Raw genomic sequence first — 16,188 nt, forward strand, 5'->3', positions numbered from 1 at the left:
GAGGAAAGCTGAGTGATGTGGAGGGAAGCTGGAGCCTCACTCAGGGAAATGGCAGATGATTTTTAGGGGAAAAATACCTTGACATTGAGTCTGTCTCTATTGCTGCTTATGTTTCTACTGCATAAATCCCTGCATCTTCCCAAACCTTTTATAGAGGCAACCACATAGAGTCTTTGAGTAAGTAGTTGGTTTAGCGGAAAGCAAGAAACAGGTATGTTGTTCACATGTCAGTCCATGCTGTTAGAACAGTGGGATTGTGGGAGAATCCCTCAAGTGACCAATTTGACTGGGAACCAGCAACTACTTTAACAGAAAACCTTGCAGAGAAGTATTTTGAATGGAGTTTAAAATAACAATGTCTAGCTCCAAAGGAGCCAAGACAACCCCCTGCCTTAAGTTACCTTTGTATAGTTATCACAGGGGTCTCTGAAACGGGAAGGAGGATCCCAAGTTTAAGGCCAGCCTGGGCAACCTCGTGAGACTCTGTCACAAAGGCCTGGGGATGTAGCTCAGTGGTAGAGCCCTCATTTAGCATGCACGAGGCCCTGGGTTCAATCCCCAGCATTGCATAAATAAATAAAACAAAGCCAGTTTGGCCTTACCTACTAGGCATGCTTGCTAATTAGTGGAGGTAGCTTGCTTCCTCCTAGTATGGAATGTTGGCTCATCTCACAAGAGACACCTTAGTCAAAACAGGAAACACTAAAACAGGAGGCGGCTAGGACTGTGGAAGGTGACAGCCATGCCTCCTGGAACATAAACTCTTACCTTGGCCCTTTATTCTTCCTCTCAGAAAGACTTTCTTCTGCTTCCCTCCCGCTGTCCTTCTCAACCCTGGCTAACTCCTCCACTGATTGACCCCTAACATGGGAGCGGGAAGGGCCTTCCCCTTCTCTGTTTGACACCTCCACTTGGAAGCTTGATAAGCAGTTCAGACGTATACATCCAGACCTCGCTCCAACCTCTTCCCTGCCAGAGCTTATCCTGTCCTCTTTGGAGTGAATGGCACTGCAGTACAACAGCTGCTATCTGGAAGCTGTCCATCAGAAGCTTTGATTCTGTCCCTTTCCTCACTCCCTGTATTCAATTGTCAGCTAGTGCCCTGGGCTCTCACTCCAAACCACAACCCAATTGCCTTCTTCTGTCATTTCCAAGTCTCCCAGCATGGTCCAGGCCACTATCAACACCTGCTGTACTATAGCAGGAGCTCCTAACTAGGTATCTACTAGACATCAGCTGCTTCTGTATCTTCCTATACTCCTTCTCTACCTAAGAACCAGAGGGGTCTTTTTACCACAGAAGTCAGATCATATACTCACTCCCAACTTGAACTCCTTGAATGGCTTCCCATCACACTTAGACTAAAATCTCAAAATCTTCTTATGATGTATCAGTTATCTATTGCTGCATAACAAATTGCCCTAAAACTTGGTGGATTATGAACAATAAATATGTATTATCTGATAGTTTGTGTGGGTCAGAAATCTGGGGGCAGCTTAGTTACATGATTCTGGCCCTGGGGTCTCCCATGAGGCTGCAGTCAAGATGCTGGCCTGGGCTGTAATCATCAGAAGGCTTGGCTAGGACTGGAAGACCCAAGGCGTCCCTTTCACATGCCTGAAGAACTCATAATGTCTGTGGACAGGAGGCCTCAGTTCCTCATCACATGGATGCTCCATAGAATTGCTTGAGTGACCTTAGGACGTGACTGCTAGCTCCTCCTAGAATAAATGATTTAAAGGAAAAACCAAGCAGAATCCTCAATGTCTTTTATGATCTATTCTTAGAAGTCACACAGTCGTTTGATCAATATCCTATTGGACGCAAGATAGCCCTCCTTAATGGAGGAGAGAACCACACAGGAGTCAATACCAAGAGGCAGGGGTCATTCAAGGCCATCTTGGAGGATCTGCACCCATGGCCCCTGAGGCTCTTTCCTATATATCCAACCTTACTTCCTGCAACTCTCCCTGCTCCATGTGCTTCCACCATACTGGCCTTCTTTCTTTTTCTCCAACATGCCCAGCATATTCCTGCTTCAGAACCTGTGCAGCAGCTATTCTACAGCCAGCATGCCTCTCCCTGAGAGGTTTTCAGAAGCAGAATGTCCCCTTCTCCAAAAGTGCTCCCCTGACTTCCAACCTAATGCACTCCCTTAGGCCAGCTTTTTATTTTTCAGAATACTGATCTCCACCTCCATATTTTCTTGTGTGTTCATTTAGTGCCAGTCTTCTTCCACTAAGATGTAAGCTTTGACGGAGCCAGAAATTGGGTCCATTCTGGTTATTGCTATTTCCCCAGCACTTAGAGCAGTGCCTGGCACAGTCATATAAATTTGGTGAACAAGTGACTGAAGGGCTTTCCACTGTCCAATGCAGCATCCACAAGATGCCTGGAATCCCAGCAATTTGGGGGGTGGAGGCAGGAGGTGGCAAGTGTGAGGCCAGCCTCAGCAACTTAGTGAGACCTTCAGCAGTTTAGCAAGCCCCTATCTCAAAATAAAAAATACAAAGGACTGTGGGGATATAACTCTGTAGGGATGTAGCTCAGTGTTTGAGTGCACCTGGGTTCAATTAAAAAAAAAAAAAAAAAAAACCACCTACTTCTGTCTTCGTGCTTGCTAAATCTCCTTTGCTGTTTGTTTGTTTGTTCTTTTTCTGCAGTACTGGGCATTGAACCCAGGGACTCTCTACCACTGAGGTACATCCCCAGCCCTTTTTATTTTTTATTTTGAGACAGAGTCTCATTAAGTTGCTGAGTATGGCCTCTAATTTGTTAACCTCTTGCCTCAGCCTCCCAAGTCACTTAGATTACAGGCATGTGCCATCGTGTCCAGCTGTTCTCACTCATATAGGAACTAGTATCCTAGAGCCAGGTCAATGGCTCATCCTTATAATCCCAACTACTTAGGAGGTTGGGGCAGGAAGATCATGATCTGGAGGTCAGCCTGGACAGCAGAACAAGACCCAGTCTCAAAAACAAAAAACAACTATTTTTCTCATTTGAGAGATGAAAAAACTGAGGCCCAGAGTCTAAGTAACTTGCTATCACGTCTCACAGTTGGTACGCGCAAGAGCAGGATTTCAGCCAGCCAGTCTGTAGAGGTTGGAGTCTTCATCTGTCTGTCTATCTGCCTATCTATCTATCTATCTATCTATCTATCTATCTATCTATCTATCTATCTATCTATCTAAAAAACAGCTTTATGGTGATATAACTCACATATCATAAAACTTCCCCATTTAAAGTATACCATTCAATGATTCTTAGTATATTCACAGAGTTGTGTGGCCAAAAACACAACCAATTTTAGGATATTTTCATTACCCCAAAAAGAAACCCTCCACCCTTTAGTGATCATTTCCATTTCCCTCAATCTCCTTCCTCACCCAGGCAACCACTAATCCACTTCATGTGTTTATGGCTTTATCTGTACTGAACATTTCACACAATGGAATCATACAATACCCCCTTCTGTGACTGCCTTCTTTCACATAGCATGGTGTTTTCAAGGTTCATCCATGCTATAGCATATATCAGGGCTACATTTCTTTTTTGTTGAATAATATGCTATGACATGGATAGATCAGGTTTTGTTTACCCATTCATCCATTGACGAACTACTTGGGCTGTTTCCACTTTTTGGCTCTTATGAATCACGCTGCTGTGAGCATTCATGTAGCAGTGTTTGTATGGACATGTATTTGTATTTCTCTCAGGTAGATGCCTGGGAGTGGAATCGCTGGCTCATGTGGGCACAAAGCCCAGGTTCTTAATTGCTTTGTTCTACTGCCTCCTGGAGTGAGTAAATCCATCACCAGTTTGGCCTGAGAATCTTGGTTAGCACAGTTAGCTCCTGCCTGACCCCAGCAACTGATCACTTTTGGGGTACACTAAAATCTGAGAGGTGGCCTCTGAGAAGACTTGATGGAAGAGGCTCTCAGAGGAAATAGGCAAGCCTGTTGTTGATGTTCTAAGAGAAGTAATGGGTCTGTGTCAGTTCCCTGCATCATTTTGCCCAGCACACCTTCTGATCAAGAGCAGGACTTTGTAAGGTGGCAGGTTGGTGTTTAGAGGTCCTATCAAAACCTGGGAGTATAATATTCCTGTTGAGAGCAATTGGTCGCTACATGGTCAAGTATAACTGAGGGTTCATTAGTTCCTTTCCTAACCCTTCAGCATATGCTTGTGCCACCTCATCAGCCCCTTAGGACTGGGTCTATGTCCACTTGCAATGATGGCTTGCTTTCTGGACTGACTGTCCATCTTCCAGGATTGGCATGCATAGATGAATGGAAGTAGACCAGGGTGCCTCAGAGAATGGGCAGGAAGGTCTGAGACAGGGCTGCTTTAAAATGTATACATTGATCACATGACTTGATGGTGCCAGATGTCCCAACTGTCCATATTCCTTCATCTTTGCCACCTTTTCCAGGGGGGTAGGCTTATGGGCCAGCTGGCACAGTAATGGCTGTGTGATCCACGTCGGCTAATAAACACAGGTGCCCTCATTGGGAAAGCAGGACACGTGTGCTCAGGAGGAGACAACCCTGCCTGGAGCAGTTTGCCTTGCGGGGGAAAAGGCCAACGAACACAGGTTGTTGCCTTGGTTTTGTTTTGATTTTATCATGGGGTGTGGTTAGTGTGTTGTCCAGGATCAAATGAACTTTAGAACTCCCTGAATGTCTTTATTGGACCGAAGTTCAGATCTGTTTGCAGTGCTGGTAATAAACTCTTGAAATTAACACACATTTCTTTTTATTTTATTTTATTTCTTTAGTTGTGAATGGACCTTTATTTAATGTATTTATTTACCCGTGGTGCTGAGGAGCGAACCCAGGGCCTCACCCATGCGAGGCAAGCACTCTGCCACTGAGCTGCAACCCCAACCCCTGAAACGGCACACATTTCTTTGGGGTCCTCCAGAGTTTTTCCCCAGTGACTTCTCTTCTTAGGCCATCCCTGTGAAGTGAGCTGCAGATTTAGCAACATCGTATCTGTCTTCTGAAAGACAGAAATGTGGGGCAACCAAGTTAAGTGGTTTTACTGAGGATCACACAGTAAATGGACTATGGGCTGAAGCCGAAAATAAACTCTGAGCTTGTCACTCATCACACCCTTTTCACAGCCGAAGGTACTAGGCTGCCTTTCCATTGCTCTCTGGTTTGCAAGAAGAGGGTACACACTTTTTAGGGAGCAGATACCTGCTGCACCCACCCCTGGAGATCCCCGCTGATTGAATGTGCCATTCCAGCCTCTTGACTAGAAGGGAAAATCCCAGCTTAACTTGAAGGTACAGTATGCCACCCTGGGTTTTGTTGTTGCTGTTGTTTGTTTGCTTATTTTTGGTGCTAGGGACTAAAGCCCAACCCTTATTTTCTTTTGAAATAGGGTCTTGCTAAGTCACCCAGGTTGACTTTGATCTTGTGGTCCTCCTGTCTCAGACTCCTGAGTAGCTAGGATGACAGACACGTGTCATTGTACCTGACCAACATTGTTTTCTTTATCCCTGATAGCAACCAGACTATTCTAGGATTGCAGGGGAGCAATTTGGAGAAAGATATTAATTTGTGGACCACAGATTTTCAAACAGAAGCAAAATATTTAAGGCCAAATTTACTTGACTGGAAAAAGAAATCTATATTGTTATTATATATGTATTAATATAATAAATATATATCATTATATATAATATTATATATCATTAAACAAGAAAATATGCCAGTGCAATGGCACATGCCCAAAATCCCAGCTACTCAGAAGGCTGAGGCAAGAGGATTCCAAGGTTGAGGCCAGCCTGAGAAACTTAGTGAGACCCTGTCTCAAAATAAAATATAAAAAGGACTGGGGAGATAACTCATTGGTAATGTTTGCCTAGCTTGCATAAAGTCCTGGGTTTAATCAGAAGAATTATGCATAAGTGGCCATCTAAGATGAAAAATTATGTTCCTGTAAGATAACTGCTTGGATTACCTTTGTGGCATGTGTTCTCAATGGGGCGACTATATTTCCCCTCAAAAGGGAAAAAACTAGTTCTTGGAAGATGAAAACTTTTCAGATGTTACAATAATCTGTGACCCTCCAAAGCTCAACTCTACCCAACAAAATCTTATTTCTAAGTATTTAGAGTCTTTCATTAAGGAGAATTCAATTTGCTTTTTCTCTCTGGGGGAAAATAATGAAAACATTTTAAAGGTTAAGGAAACTGCTCTATGAGAACATGTGCTTTCTCAAAGAAGGCCTCTGGCAGCCAGTATACATCCTTAGCTCAGATCTTTTCTAAGACTCTTAACTATGAATTGGGAGCCAGATGTCCAGGGTCATATCATTGGGATGAGAGCTGTCCTGCACAATGAGGGGCTTGGGCTTTATTGGGTGGAGACAGGTAGGCACTGGGAGAGAACAAGTTCCCCTGGCTCAGGCTGTCCCTGTCTTCTGTGCTTCTTAGCTCCCTGGCTCATTCCAGTGGATGCTCCAGCTTGCATGTGGCTAATTTCAAGAGCATGATGAATGCAAACTTGGAAGAGGAAAACGGAAGAAATCTCTCTCACATTTTGTTCTAGTGCCAACACTGACTCACCATGACCCTCATTGTTTAAAATGAAGTATATGTCCGCAAATACTCTACCCTAGACAGCCTGCAGATCTAGAACTCTGCTTGCTGCTGCTCCCCAGGGTCTGTTCTTCAAAGGCAACCCTGAGCTGCCTGTTTGGGGAGTATGGAGAGGGAGTTTATTGCATACCAGGACTAGAAGAAGGCAAGACCCTTGCTTGCTCAAATGCAATAATGCAAGTGAAGATACATTTGAAATGCAAAGCATATAAAGTATATTCTTATAAAGTTTTCCCTTTACGGTGTGAATAAGCTACATGAAGGAAGGCAGGTTTATTTAAGGATGATTACCAGATTCATGCTTTGATTGTCACCCTAAAAAGCTGACATAATTGATGACTGTTTATGAAACCCCTTTTCTCTCTTGGGGAGGCACTTGTGAGCGTGTGTGATGTATCATCAGCTGTTATTCCACCTGGCCTCTGCAGCTGCATCTCAAGTTGCAGGCTCATATGGTTGTTTTTCATTGCAATTCTGTCCTTTCTTCTTGTGTCCATAGAAACTACCAGTAATGCAGGGGCTTGTCCTTTTGTGGGGCTGCTAGAGTTCCCACAGCTTTGCTCTGAGCCAGAAATAGGACTGGTGTGTCTCCTGTTAGTGTCTTCTACTCCCCTCCAAAAGGGTCCCATTGCCATTTGAATACTGCTTCTGATGTGTCCCACTGGGAGGGTCCTTGCTCAGGATTTGGTAATGGGAGATCAGATGCCTCACACTTTGATAGCCAGTCATTCTCTAGAAATGTTCTGTGCCTGCAGCATGAAAAGCATACACCCAGCATTAGGGGTGTAGATCAGTAGTAGTGTGCTTGCTTGCCTAGCATGGATGAGGCCCTGGGTTTGATCCCCAGCACCACCATCACTACCACCACCACCACCACCCAAAAAAAGAAAACCAAAAAAAGAAAGAGAAAAGCATGCACCCAGATTTGTTATTAGACAAAGAGCACACATTGCATGTACTTTATTACTTTAGTGCCTTTTAGGGGTTTGGTTTGGTTAACGTAGTTTGTGAGAAAGTTCCTAATATGTTTGCTGCAGTTTAATACTCCAGTGTTCTCATAGCCACAGAGGCAGTAGGTTGTGGGGGCTACAAGCTGTGGTTAGTCACACAGACCCAGGTTTGAATTCTACATCTCATACTCACTGGCTATTGAGTTCTAAGCCTCAGTTTCCTCATCTGTAGACTCTGAATAATGGTAGAACTTTCTAGTCACTTATTAAATGAAGTCATGAACAGAAGATATGAAGCACAGTGATCAGCAAAAAGTAGATGTGGTCATTGTGATCATTAGCGAAATGGGGACCTGAAAAAGGAAGAGAAGTGTGATTTGGAGGAGAAAGAGCTCAGTTAAATTCCACACAGAATTTTACAAATCTTATGTTTAAAAACTTACGGTATTTATTTCGGAATAGGTAATGCAGGCAGATAAGTAATTCGGAAGATATAAAGAGGTGTACAGTGAAAATTATGTCTCCCTCCTACTCCCATCCCCAACCTCCTAGTTCTCCTTTTCTAGGGCAACTAATATTATGAATTTCCCAAGTATCCTTCTAGAAATTTTCATTAGCTTAAGAGACAACTTTGGAGGGAAATTAGTTTTGAAGGGCTCTGCTATGGCAGTATTGTTGTACATGCTTTGATAAGCGTTAGAGCAGTTTGATAATGAAGACAGCTGCCTGTTTGGTTTTGTTGGACTCCAAGGCTAGGGAGGTTCCCCCCCACCCAGTACTGGATTGAACCCAGGGGTGCTGTACCACTGAGCTACATCCTCGGCCCCCCCCCCCCCTTTTTTTCTTTTGTTTTGAAATAGAGTCTCAATAGATGGCTTAGGGCTTTTCTAAGTTGCTGAGGCTGGCCTCAAACTTGTGATCTTCCTGCCTCAGCCTCCCAAGTCACTGGGATTACATAGGGAATATTTTGATAGCAAGTTTAGTTCTCTGTGGCCTGAGTCAGACTGGATAAAATCTTTTAGCTATAATAAGACACATGAGCTCAGAAAAGCAATATGATTCAGAAGTAGGATTCACAGTTCCTAAAGCAGAGAGCCCTTCTCAGGGAGTCGCCTGGCTTTGCCTTTCATGAAGGATGTCAGGGTGGGGCTGAGCTGAGCTTCCAGATCTGAACTCTGAACTGTGGCTCATTCCCAACATTCTACATTTGCCAATCCCTCATTATTGACATTCCCCTCCAGTTTAGGTTCTCTTCTTTCCTCCCTGACAGAGATACTTGGGGTCACATAGTTTCACCTGCAGCTGCTGAGGGACCGAAGGACGGAGTAGAGGAGACAATGATTGGAGACCCAATGAAAAGAGCCAGGATTCCTTCCTCTATCCTCCCCCCCACCCCGGCTGCTGCAGTCCCATTTCTGTTCTGTCAAATGCACAGAACTTATATATATCTAGGGTCTACTTGGTAAGTTTAAGGCGGCTTAAGTCCTATGGTGCACCTGTTTGTTGGATAAATGGGGATATTTATTGCCACACTGTCAATAGGGCAACTGCTAAGAAAGTTAAGAGAGTTTACTCCTCTGTCAAGCAGGTATTTAATCATCCCAATTGAAAGAGATTCTGCAACCTCAGTAACATATTCCATTATTCAACTCTTATTAAAAAAAAAAAAAAAATCCTACTTGGCAGGGCATGGTGGCCCAGGCCTGTGATCCCAGCTACTCAGTAGACTGAGGTAGGAGGATTGCAACTTCAAGGTCAGTGGCAACTTTGTGAGATCCTGTCTCAAAATAAAATAAAAAGAGCTGGGGGTATAACTCAGTAGTACCATATTTGCTTAGCATGTGTGAGGCCCCAGATTCAATCCAAAAAAGATTCCACCTGTAGTTAACCTGAGTTCACTAGAATTTGTCTGGTTTCTGATAAATAAGGAACATAGTGGTGGTCATCTTCCACCACCTGTTTGTACTTGAGGACACTTTGTCCCTTTAATACCAAATGAAAGTCCATCAAAGTTCTTTCATTTATATTTAATTCCTAACTCCTCAGCTACTCCTGTGGTTCAGGCCTCTCTCTTCATGGCCTCCAAGCCAGGTCAGAGGCTGGTGAAGAAATTTCTATGTGCAGAATATCAGAAAAGACCACGACAGCCAGGCATGTGATGCACACCTGTAATCACAGCTACTCAGGAGGCTAAGGCAAGAGGATCGAAAGTTCAAGGCCAGCCTGACAACCTAGTGAGATACTGTCCCCTGATTCAAAATAAAAAATAAAAAGGGCTGGGAGATGTAGCTCAGTGGTAGAGTACCCCGGGTTCAATCCCCAGACTGAAGAGAGGCAGAGAGAGAGAGAGAGAGAGAGAGAGAGAGAGAGAGAGAGAGAGAGAGAGAGAGAGAGAACTGTCACATGTTTTTTTCTTCTTCTTCTTCTGTAACTGAGGGTCTCAGGCATGCTGGACGAGTGCTCTATCACTGAGCTACATCACAGCCTCTTAAATCATCTTTAAAATTTTTTTTAATTGTAGATGGACACAAAACCTTTATTTTATTTTATGTAGCACTGAGGATTGAACACAGTGCCTCACACGTTAGGCAAGCGCTCTACCGTTGAGCTACACCTTACAATATCTTTTACTGTATTTTCACATCCCTTGCATCGTATACACACTAGGAGTTGCTTGCCTGATTCAGCTTTGGCCTGTGTGTATATAAGCACAGCAATAGAATGCAGAAATTTTTTCCCCATCTGACATACTTAAATACCAAAGTGAGTAATGATGTTCCTCCTGGTTGCTAGGCAGTTTAGGTATTTATATTGATATTGGCTCACAATGCTTATGGAGATTTAATTTTCCTAAAGATCAAATGCACATGTTAATTTGGGAGAGGATGGAGTTTGATTTCTTAAGCAAAGCCAAATATTTGAGAATCGGTTGATTCCTAGACCCAGAAAAGCTGCCAGAAAAACTCTGGAGCAAATTGTTTTATTTCTTTGTAACTCAGAGCAGAACAGAGGAGGTATTAGTAAACTTCAAGGGCTTTGTGACTGAGTGAAGTCTCTTAAAACACTCAGCTACAGAAAAACAGAAAGGGGATTGGAAAAGCAAAAAGTCTTAGAATTGATTTGCAAGTACTCCAGTGCAATTTTTAAAATAAAACAAGCCTGCAGAAAACAAGAACATGCACATCATTGACTAGTTGTCAAAAACACCCTAACACCTTTACCAATGAGGTTTAGTGAAGTTAGATGCAATAAATTATGCCAAATGTTTCACACCAGGTCCTAATATAATCAGTATTCAACAACAGTTAGTTCTCTTCCTAATTGTGTTGCTAGTAATACAAAGGGTTAAAGGCAGGCATAATGGAGTTGACATTCTTATTGCCAATTAAAACCTTTAGCCATATTGGTGTATAACACACAGTCGGTAAATGATATCAGTTACCACCAAAATTATTAGTTTAATTATGCCACGCTACTCACCTTCTGTGGTCACACAACTCAGGCAGGGGTTTGTTTCAATGGAAGCCTGGTTTAGGTGGCCCAGCCTCTGTGGACGGGACTCTTGGGTGGACTTGCATCCTTGCAACCGGTCTTATGCCCCTAGATCCTGATGACAATTATCTTAGTGTCATGGTCCAGATGTAATGAAGATTATGATGATGATGAAGGCAGTGACAGCTCACATTTCTAAAGAGCTTACTGTGGGCTAGACCCCAAGAGAAACATACTACATGCATTACTTCATGTTGGCTCTTAAGAGAAAACTTTCAGACATCGATAATTGTTACCAAATAGAAGGACCTCACCACTGAATTATTTATATCTGAAAAAGTTTGGGAAGTAAAGACAGAATAAGTTCCCCAACTTTCTGCCATTGGACCTTAAAGCCAACACAACAGTGCTGAAATGGAACTTGTTTCATTTACACAAGAAAAAGAAAAATGCAGCTGTGGAGCTTATTAATAAATGAGAAATATTAGTTCTGTCCCTTCGTAACCACAAAGAGTTGAAACCCGTGGTTAACGAAGATTTAGGGTTTAGGGATGGTGAGAGGGGAAGGCTATTAGGTTCTATTTCTGTTTTGGTTCCAGGGAAGTAGGGTTTCCATTGCATAGAGTGCAACTGGATATTTCCTCCACACTCCATCACTGGGACCTGGCAAATAACATTTCCTGGCATTCTTAGAGCAGCGAGTCCCAGGAGCGAGGTCAAATCCATTTTTGGAGCCAAACGGCAGCATTCCTTTACAGTTAGTTATTTCTACAACCTCCAGAGTAGCTTCTGCCTGTCTAGGGTGACACCTAATGGCAACCAATGGGACTGGCCCAATTTTCCAGCCTGTGTCAGAATCACCCTAGAAATGCGGGACTCCTTGTCCCAGCAGAAGCCTCGGGATTCTTTCCCTCACTAATTATCCTGTGGTTGAGGATAACAAGGAGGAATGACAACACAAGCAGCTTGAAGTTATTCCGCTTGCTAATTAAAACTGAAGTATGCTTTCATGTAATACACAAAACCACTAAGTATGCTTGGATGCGCCCAAGTCAACCTTGGCAATGATTGTCCTGAGTGCTGCTTGAGCCACTTTTCTGCCAGGGGTTCAAACTACTTGGCTATTGGGTTGGCAGCAGGATGTCTCCTCTTTAGAGGGGCCTTAAGGCCTTATAAAAGAAACAACGGGTGGGGTGTGGTGGCACCTGCTTATAATCCCAGCTGCTCTGAAGATGGAGCCAGTACGATTGCAAGTTCAAGGCCAGCCTCAGTAGCTTAGCGATACCCTAAGCATCTTAGCAAGTCTCTCTTTTAAAATAAAAAGGGTTGACTGGGGATGTGTCTCAGTAGTTAAGCACTGCTGGGTTCAAGTCCCAATACCCCTCCAAAAATAAATAAATAAATAAAAGAAATAAATGATGAACCTGAGAGTGTAGCTTATTGGCAAAGATAGAGTGCACGTTAGTATGCTGGAGGCCCTGGGTTCATTCCCAACACACACACACACACACACATAAGTGCGCACGGAATAACATTTTTTTACAAAAAGAAAGAAAAGGAATAATCATGATTACAAGTTGTCGACTGCTTTTTTGAGATCAGGGGATGAGAAATGAACATGAAGATGATTAAGAGACAACAACTAAAAGATGTGGCCTGATAAGATTTTTTTTTTGCGGTGCTGGGGATCGAACCCAGGGCCTTGTGCATGCAAGGCAAGCACTCTACTGACTGAGCTATCTCCCCAGCCCCTGATACAATTTTAATAACTATGGGAATGAATGTATGAATGTTAAGATTAAGAAAAGGGAAAATGAGACATGAACGTCTAAAAGGTGATATTTATTTATTTGTTTATTTATTTATTTATTGTACCAAGGATTGACCCAAGGGCATTTAACTGCTGAGCCACATCCCCAGTCCTTTTTTGTTTGTTTGTTTGTTTTATTTAGAGATAGGGTCTCCCTGAGTTGCTTAGGGAATAGCTAAGTTGCTGAGTCTTGCTTTGAACTCACCATCCTCCTGCCTTAGACTCCTGAGCTGCTGGGATTACAGGCATGTGCCACTGCACCCAGCTTTTTTTTTAAAGATACAGGGTCTCATTATGTTGCACAGGTTGGCCCTGAATTCCCAGGCTCAAGTGATCCTCCTGTTATAGCTTTCAAAGTAACTGGGACTACAGTTGTGCACCACCACACCCAGACGATTCCATTCAGAACTTTTCATCATCTCAAATTGAAATTCTATATCCACAAAACACTATTTCTCCCTTTCTTTCCTTCTTTCTGTAACCTGCTTTGGATTGTATGTTCTAGCACCATATCCACTGCCCACATGTATCCTTGACACCCTTGGTCCATTCCTAGTTAAAACAGACTATACCTGCCTGTGTCTGCAACAAGGTGGCTGAATTTGGTCAAAAACACAGCTGTGGAGGCTGGGGTTGTGGTTCAGTGGTAAAGTGCTTGCCTGGCATGTATCAGGTACTGGGTTGATTCTCAGTACCACATAAAAATGAATAAATAAAATAAAGGTATTATATCCATCTACAACTTAAAACACACACACACACATAAAACACAGCTGGGACCACCCTAAGATTCCATCTCACCCCAATTAGAATGGCAATTATCAAGAATATGAGCAACAACAGGTGTTGGCAAGGATGTGGGGAGAAAGGTACACTCATACATTGCTGGTGGGGCTGCAAATTAGTGCAGCCACTCTGGAAAGCAGTGTGGAGATTCCTTAGAAAACTTGGAATGGACCCTCCATTTGACCCAGCTATCCCACTCCTTGGCCTATACCCAAAGGACTTAAAATCAGCATACTACAGAGATACAGCCACATCAATGTTCATAGCTGCTCAATTCACAATAGCCAGACTGTGGAACCAACCTAGATGCCCTTCAATTGATGAGTGGATAAAGAAACTGTGGTATATATATACAATGGAATATTACTCAGCCATAAAGAATGATAAAATTATGGCATTTGCAGGCAAATGGATGAAATTGGAGAATATCATGCTAAGTGAGGTAAGCCAATCTCAAAAAGCCAAAGGACGAATGATATCGCTAATAAGTGGAGGATGACACATAATGGGGGGGAGGGAAGGGTTAGTGTTAGGGTTAGAGTTAGGGTTAGGGAGGGGGGCAAGTATGGAGGAAGGAAATACTGTATAGAGGGAAAAGAGGGGTGGGAGGGGTGGGGGGAAGGGAAAAAATAACAGAATGAATCAACCAACCTTGTTCTATGTAAATTTATGATTACACAAATGGTATGCCTTTACGCCATGTACAGAGAAACAACATGTATCCCATTTGTTTACAATAAAAAGAAAAAAAGAAAAAAAGAGAGAGAGAAAAAAAAAAAAAACACAGCTGTGGAGTGGGGCTGTAGCTCAGTGGTAGGGCACTTGCCTAGCATGTGCCAGACCCTGGGTTCAATCCCCAGCATCACAAAAACAAACAAACACTCAACTAGACTGAGTAGTCTATTTTAAGTTGATCACTGTAAATTTGAGTGGGACCTTTGCACTACCTGTGGTGTTTCCTGAATCTATTGATCCCTACAGTCCAGAAGGACAGTTTCCTGAAATCTCCTGCAGGGTTCCCCCTATCTCTTCCAGGTATTCCTCTTTCTCATTAAATTGAGAAAACAGAAATTATCCCAATAGAGAGATCTCATCTTCCCAACACTACTGCCACCCAGTGATCTATATGTGTTCTCATATATGCTTCTTCAGTCCATGAAAATGGGTGAAGTTCAAGGACTTTGCTCCTCAATTTCCTCTTCTCTCTTCTGTATCCAAGTTTCCCCTCTCTTCTAAAAAAATCCCCTTCAGCATACAAAACATGCTGCAATAGAGACCATATTTAAAATCCCTTCTTTGCCCCTCCAAATCTGAGAGAGCAAGCACTCTGTTTTGCTCTGCTTTGTAGCAGAATTCTGTTAAAAATGAGTTGCCAGGGGCTGGGGATATAGCTCAGTTGGTAGAGCATTTGCCTCACAAGCACAAGGCCCTGGGTTCAACCCCAGCACCATTTAAAAAAAAAAAAAAAAAAAAAAAATGAGTTGCCCATCCTTGTGGCTCCCATTTCCCTTCCCCTCACTATGTCTTCCTCCCAAGTGCTCTTTGACCCAGACTGTCATATTTCAGGTCACTAGGCTGGACTGTCAACACCAGTAATCTCCATCTTGCCAAAATAAGTGGTTGAATCTCAGTTCTCATCTTATGCATCCTCTTTAGCAACACTGCACAGAGTTAAGGGCCACTTCCTTCTGGAAATATTTAATCTCCCACCCATAAAATGGGCATAAGTCAGCCAGGGATGTGGTTCAGAGACACAGCACTTTCCAAACATGCACAAGAACATGGTTTCCATTTCCAGTACAGCAACACACCAAAAAGCGAACACAAAAAGGGGCACAGGTCACGATTTCATCTACCACATGTGCTTGCTGTGAACACTAAATAAAATAATGTGTCTAAAGATGTTAGACCTTTTTTTAGATGTTGATGGACCTTGATTTTATTCATTTCTTTTCATGGGGTGCTGAGAAGCAAACCCAGTGCCTCACACATGCTAGGCAAATGCTGTACTAACTGAGCCACATCCCTGGTCACTGTTAGACTTTTTATGGCCCCAAATTAGTGTGACACCCACTAGTTACTCTATTTTATTCTATTTATTTATTTATTTATTTAGCACTGCTGGGATTGAACCCAGAGATGCTCTACATTGAGCTACACTCCCAGCCCTTTTTGTTTTTTTTATTTTTGAGACAGAGTCTTACTAAATTGCTGAGGCTGGCCTCAAATTTATGAGCCTCCTTCCTTTGCTTCCTGAGCAGTTGAGATTATAGGCATGTGCTACTGTGCCCAGCAAGTGTTTATTCACTAAAAAAAAATTTTTAGCTGGGCACAGTGGCGCACACCTCTAGTCCCAGCAGCTCTGGAGGCTGAGACAGGAGGATCTCAAGTTCAAAGCCAGTCTCAGCAAAGGTGAGGTGCTAAGCAATTCAGTGAGACCCTGTCCCTAAATAAAATACAAAATAGGACTCGGGATGTGGCTCAGTGGCTGAGTGCCCCTAAGTTCAATCCCCTGGCACCCCCCAAAATTTTTTTAA

Source organism: Sciurus vulgaris, assembly GCF_902686455.1.
Source record: "Sciurus vulgaris genome assembly, chromosome: 3".
NCBI lineage: Eukaryota > Metazoa > Chordata > Mammalia > Rodentia > Sciuridae > Sciurus > Sciurus vulgaris.